This window comes from Centrocercus urophasianus, unplaced genomic scaffold (genome assembly GCF_019232065.1).
Source record: "Centrocercus urophasianus isolate 14NV4802_14NV808 unplaced genomic scaffold, USGS_Curo_1.0 seq_13, whole genome shotgun sequence".
Lineage (NCBI taxonomy): Eukaryota > Metazoa > Chordata > Aves > Galliformes > Phasianidae > Centrocercus > Centrocercus urophasianus.
In genome coordinates this window covers 52,486,929-52,493,750 of record NW_024884475.1, presented here as the reverse complement: position 1 = coordinate 52,493,750, position 6,822 = coordinate 52,486,929, and positions in this window count along the sequence as shown.

The following is a 6,822-nucleotide window of genomic DNA, read 5'->3' as shown; positions in this document are numbered from 1 at the left end:
ACAGAAGTCGTTTTTTACTACAGATACCAGTGGTGAGCTATCACTCTAGATTGGCTCTGAAGAAATTAATGGAGCAGTAATGAGACACTTGACAGGCAGATGATATAACTTGTATTGTTTTGGTAGGAAATTTTGACATGAGTAGATTGTTTAACCAAATATCCATAGAAAAGACAAAGGCCTAGGAATAGGCATTTTATTATTCTTGGTCTCTCTGAAGGAGACAATATAATTCGTTTTTTAATAAAGCTAAGACAGAAGTGATAGAAATGTTAATGATGTTACTTAGGTAATTTGAAAACTGAACTGTCAGAATAGCAGTGAATTACAAAACCACATGGGTTTCACCACAAATGCACCACAGTACTTGCTAGGGAATCCTTAGCAAACATCCCTTTGGCTTTTGCAATGTGTTTGAGTTTAATGCTACCGTGTCAATTAAGAGGCACGTTTGTTTTCATCCCGAAAGGTTTGTTCTATTTTAATTGAAAATCTCAACAAAGCCTTAAATGCGAAGCATGCCTTCATAGCATGCCTTCAAAAATACTTATCCAATATTCCCTTTGCTTGGCTCTCCAAGAATAAGTGAATTTAAAATGTGAGAAATTGAAAATTTCTCTGGTTCAGTGTGATACTTGGTCTCCTTTTGTGCTGGTTCTCATGGCAAAAAAATAGATCTTTTGTAAGCACATGGTACATCAGAAAAACAAGAAAAACAAGAACATTGAATTTATATGGCATTGTGGCCGTATCGGTTGATAGCTGCTCTACAGAAAGCTATACCAGCTTCCTTTCCCCACATCTGAGTCTGGATGCCATTAGCTGGATGATTTCTGTGCTCCAGCTCTTGGCCTTGCTGGGTTCTGCGAGCGTGGCACAAGAGGCAGAAGGAAAGCTGCTCTTCTCAGAGCTGGCCATGACTGTCTGTCTGTGATACTCATCACAGTGTGGCAGGCGGCACTGGTAAGAGAACTCTCGTCCATTACAGCCCTTACCACAACATCACCATAAGGAATATCTAACCTCAGCAACAGCTTCAGTTAGTGTTAAGGGGTGATGAACGCTGTGGGCTAAGCAGTGGCCTGTGCTTCCTTTGGTCCCTACATTGCAGAGAGGTAGAGGCCAAAGTGAGAGGAAAGAGCAGATAGTGGGAGGCAGTAGAATTTTTAGGTGTTCTTCCATTAGTCATAGCTTGAGAACAAGAGTATTCACAAGCATTTGCCTTTTCCCTCTTTTCATTCTTCCTACAGAAGTAGCAACTGGGAATTTGGGAGTTTGAAGCACTCCTGATAATTTACTTAAAGCCCACACTGTAAATAACCACTAATATTTTCTTCATTTGAAATATATACATACCAACCAAAGAAAACTGTAATGTTTTAAAATCAACTCTGTGAACTTGTTTGTGTGATATCGCTGTCTTACAAAGTAAAAATAAGTGAGAAGGTTAAACTGTGGAAAGCCTCCACAAGTTCTACATATTGCTCTTGTTAAAATCAGGTGCAAGGTTGAAAATCTGGAGAGCAAGATAATGAAACAGAGAAGAGACAGACAGAGAGAGAGAGGGAGGGAGAGAAAGAATTATTAAAAATGTACTGGGAGGGGCTGCAGGAGATCATCCAGTCCATTCCCTGCCCAAAGGCAGGATCAACTTGTAAGTACGCTGACTTTGACAGATGTTTGTCTAACAGCTTCTTACAGGTTTCTAATACTGAAGAATTTGCAACCTTAACCAGATGTTACACTCCAAGTTTAATTATCTGTAGGGCTTTTAACCAATTCCAGAGTCTAATCTAACCATGTTTCTATGGCTTACAGCTATTCTACAGGGCTCCCCAAGTTATGGATATGCCACAGTGTGCAAATCCACGTAATGTATGGTGCAAAAAGCCTTATAAAAGTCAGCATTTGCTCTTTTTTTTTCCTTTCTTCCATATCCATATGCCTTTCTGCCTTGATGCAAAAAAATAGGACTGGTTTGATGTTGCTTTTACATACATTCACACTGGCTGTGCTCCTTAGGTTGAGGCTGGGGATGGGTATTGTTTATAATTTTTTTACATTTTTGTTGCCATAATCACTACTTCTCACTAGATCTTCAGCTGCTTGTGTTGTAGCCCTTAAAAAGTACCTTGCAATTTATTTTAATGAAAAATCTCACAACACAGACAACAACAGGAAATTGTCATCCTTTCCTCAAACTTTTACACGAGTGAAGATTTTACTGGGTGCAAATCATTAAATGCAACCTAATAATTGTAAGCTTTACGATGAAAAAGTTTATAACATGACATAAATTAATTTGAAAGCAGTTAGTATTAAGAAAATGTCATAATCCTTTTTTAATTACATGAGCTTTACTAAATTAAAAAGTTTTTAAGACATACTCTCAATAAAAGAGGCGATTATGAAGTTTGGTACAATATTGTGGTTTTAGGAATAAAACTTATTTTCCTGGGAAGGAAAATCAAATGAAACAAAGTGCATAAATCCAATTACAGACGTAGAAATGAAGGAAGGAACAGTAAACAGCAAATGGAACTGCATCTGTATTTATTCCATTATTGTATTGCAAACCTTGACTCCAGTTTTTAAATATCAAAAACTGAAACAACAACAACAAAAAAGTTGGTTATAGATAAACAAAAATATAAACAGTGTGGTAAGAACTTTTTTTTTCTCTTAGAAAAAGAACTTAAGTATATTTAGGGTTAGCTGATCTTTCTATTCAGCGCAGGCAAGGCTTCCTTTAGCACTCTATTTGCTGTAAAATAAGGTTTTAGAATTTAAAATCGTGAATTAGAGGCAAAGGAAGGGAAATACATGTAAATGCATTTAATGAAAGACTGTACATGCCTTGCTCCAGTTTGAGAACCAGAGCAAAGCATGACAGAATCCTCTTACTTTTTCTGTATTCATGATGTACCATTGAAGAAACTTTATTTGCTGAAACCCAAATTTTGCCTTAAAAGATACTCTTTCTTAAGTCCTATTTGGTCCTTGTATCTGAAAAGGTAGCTGGGAAAAATATCTGGGTCACATTTTACAAATTCAATTTTTTTTTAAATTTTTTTAAAGTGTATTTGCAAAGGTTTTTGCATATTTGTATTATGCATATTTGTTTACGCTTATTTATGTTTTTATTTATTTATGCAAGCACCTGAGACATTGCTTTGGTGGAATATGAGGTCAGCTACATGAACACTGAGCCAAAGAACTTCCTTTTCCTGTTCATTTTTACTCTCTCCTCTTATAGATCACATTGTGATGAAAAAAATAAAAAATAAAGGTATAGGAGAGTTAGTGTAGCATAGCCTGGTAACAGTAAGCATGAGATAATCCTTCAGAAATATTTGTTCCACTTGAGCCAGAAGGACTAAAATATTTTTTTGTGCATCCATTTTGAAGCTTATGCTGCTCACCAAATTGCTCCTTGGGAAAAGCAGAACAGTAGTTACTCTGTGATTTTCAAGTACTCTGGCCAGTCTTGTGCTTGGGCAATGAAACCAAGGTCCTTGGAAATGATGTATGCATATACATCCCTGAAGGTAAGTTCCCTTTAAAGTTCTGAGGACTGGCAAATAGACATCTATGGTGTGTCTGTCACCTTTAATATCTAGTTTCCAATGCTAGCTGGTTTGCCTATGAACCCCTGCTGTTTATTTTTCCCTCAGTCATCTGCTACTGATTGTGGGCTTTTACTGGTAACCTTAGTGTGTTGGCAGTTTTCCTTATAATGAACAAAATCTAAATATAATACAAAGAGAAATAAAAAAAAAAATGCGATTATCAGCAGTGTAAACTGTCCTGCTAAGGATCTGTGTCTGATTAATAAATTATGGTCATTTGTTTAAACATAAATCACCAAACGATGTTGCTGCATAGAAAAGCATTGTTAAAAAGCCTTTTGTAGGTTCACATTCTGGGTCCATTCTCAGCTTTACATAGAGCAGCTGAAGTCCATCACCTTCACATCCTGAGATCATCTGGTAGAATCAAACTCTAAGTTACATGCTTGCTTTTTCTAAGTAGGTCAAATTTTTTTCAAATAAATATCTTATGACCCATTATTGCAGGTTTTGTTACTCAAAAATCTGTATTATACGGAAATTACCCAGTTCTCACTGGGTAAGTAGGACAGTAGGTTTTGTCACACTCAAAGACTTCTTATATTTTCAGAAATGTCCCTGGTTTTTAAAATAACATCTTATCCTTGATTACATCCTGTACAGAATGTTTTACAAGATCTAAAGATCGGTTGTAGTCTTGCCGTGAACTGTGCTTGGGTGAACCACTGTGCCCAAATGACACTACAGCAGAAACAGAATTAAATGTGAAAAACTCCTTGATTGTTCCAGTGAAACTCATAGTCTAGCCTCAGATAAATCTATCTTCAACTCAGAATATCCTTGGAAGGAACAGATGTGGACAGGAAAAAGTCCTCTGGTAAAAGCCATGAGTTGAAGCTCCTGTAATGGAGCTTTCAGTCAGCCAACCTGGAAAGCTAGTTCAGACTAGTCCAATTTCATTTCTTACAACACCAGGAAATGTCAACCATTGTATCTTTAGGTCCACACCTTCTAGAGGTACACAAAAAGGAAGTGCTACCAATCCTAGTAGCTGTCATTCACAATCAAGTTTCTACTCCAGTGCACATGGAAAGCAGTAAAGTATGTTGTTTGCTTTGTTTTGTTTTCCCACTGGACCGAATCCTCTACGCACAGACAATCATTCCAGTGCTGATATTGCATACAGTATGATTACCTTAAGATAATGAATAGACTTTGAGATATTACATACTATTTTTAAAGTCATATTCACATTTTTATAAGCAAATATGTTATAGATGTACACACTTGCAGGTGAAATTTTTTGAATTTCAAAACCTTATTTCACGTGCAGAAAGTATTTCTGTAAAATAACTAGCAGAATTCTCCTATTTGTGTAATTAGGAATAGACTGGAGATTACTACTTTGGGCAAATTTGATACATTATGTCACTGTCATGATTTGTGCTTTATGTGTAACATGAAGACCAAGACAGAAAACCAATGAGGGAAGCATATCTAAGTATGCAGGCCCATTAATATGCAATACCTGGCCAAAGAACTCCTCTAAAGTAGGAGTCCTCTTCCAAGGTGTTGCACATAAAAAACAGAGAGGATGCCCCATGAGAGCTTGATGTTGCAGATACTCTAATTTGCACTACTGGCCATGACATAGTAAAATGATCCAACAGGAGATAAAGTATTGATAGTAATTTATCAGTGTGTAAGCTCTCCAGAAATGCTCTCTGGGGCTTTGTCTTGAAGCTTCCTTTCTGAGAATAGCCTTATTTTTCTCTACTCCTCCCAAATATCTACACAATCTTATCAAAATGAAGTTAACTTGGACAGAAGGAAGAACAAGTTTTGAACAGAAATGTCTAGGAATTGGAGTCCCTTAATAGCTCAGATGACATGCATTACTTCCTTCTATAGTACTGTAAATAATTTTAGAAGTGTCAGAATGGTATCTTCAAATGACTAAAGCTTACTGTAAACAATTTGTTTGCTGTAATATTTAGTCCAGTTTCCTAAGGAGGACAAGCTTCTCCTCAGGCCAACTCTCTTCCTTCCTGTTCCCCACAAAGCCTTATGAAATGAGTGTCTAAACTGCAACCAAATTTGATGAAAAAGCAGAAGTCCTTTCAATACATTCCTTGGACGATAAACTTGTAGGAGCAGAAAAAAAAAAATCCTGTTATTCAGTTAGCTGCTTAGCAGCTATTGAATGTACTACAGTGGGTCGCTCTCTTCACTGAGAAATGTTATCATGAGAGACTTAAACAGGAGGTGGAGATAGAACATAGAGAAGGAAATAGAGGAGCTAGAGGACAAAGACCTAAACTAATAGGTACCCAAGTTTCATTAATCTTACTACTTCAAATATAGTTTATCTTTTCATTAAGTATTATCTTATAAGACAATGTCAGAGAAAGTCCTTCGTATTAAATGTGAATACTTAAATATGCTTGACTGCATTTTATGTAAGTCTTTGCAGGAGAAGGGTAATGCAGTGTAGAAGGGCGGAAAACTGTGCATGCCGGTCCTGAGCACAAAGCCATTTTGATTTCTGGAAAAAATGACCACCATATTTACTGCTGTAGAATCCACTTATTGTATGATTCAGTTCCAAATCAGGTTGTGTATTTCTTCAGGAGCATCATGCTTGAAATCACATGAGAATAAACTTAAAAACACAAACAAAATCAGTGGAAATACAGCTAGTATCCAACAAGACATAGCTATTTGGAAATTAGTGATTTTTTCATGGAATCATAAAATCATAGAATGGCTTGGGCTAGAAGGAACCTTAAAGATCATTTAGTTTCAAATCCCTGCTATTGGCAGGGAAACCTCCCAGAGACGAGATTATTCAAAGCCCCATCCAGCCTGACCTTGACTGTTCCCATGGAGGGGGCATCCACAACCTCACTGGGTAACTTGTTCCAGTGTCTCACCAACCTCACAGTAAAGAATTTCTTCCTGATTGCCAGTCTAAATTTACACTCTTCCTTGTCCTGTCTCTACATGCCCTTCTAAAAAGTCCCTCTCCAGCTTTCTTGTAAGCCCCCTTCATGTACTGGAAAGCCGCTATTAGGTCCCCCTGGAGTCTTCACTTCTCCAGGCTAAAGAGCTCCAACCCCCCTCAGTCTGTTCCTGCAGGGGAGGTGTGCCAGCCCTCTGATCATTTTTGAGGCCCTCCTCTGGAGCTGCTCCAACAGCTCCATGTCCTTCTTGTGTTGGTGGCCCTAAAACTGGATGCAGTACTCCAGGTGGG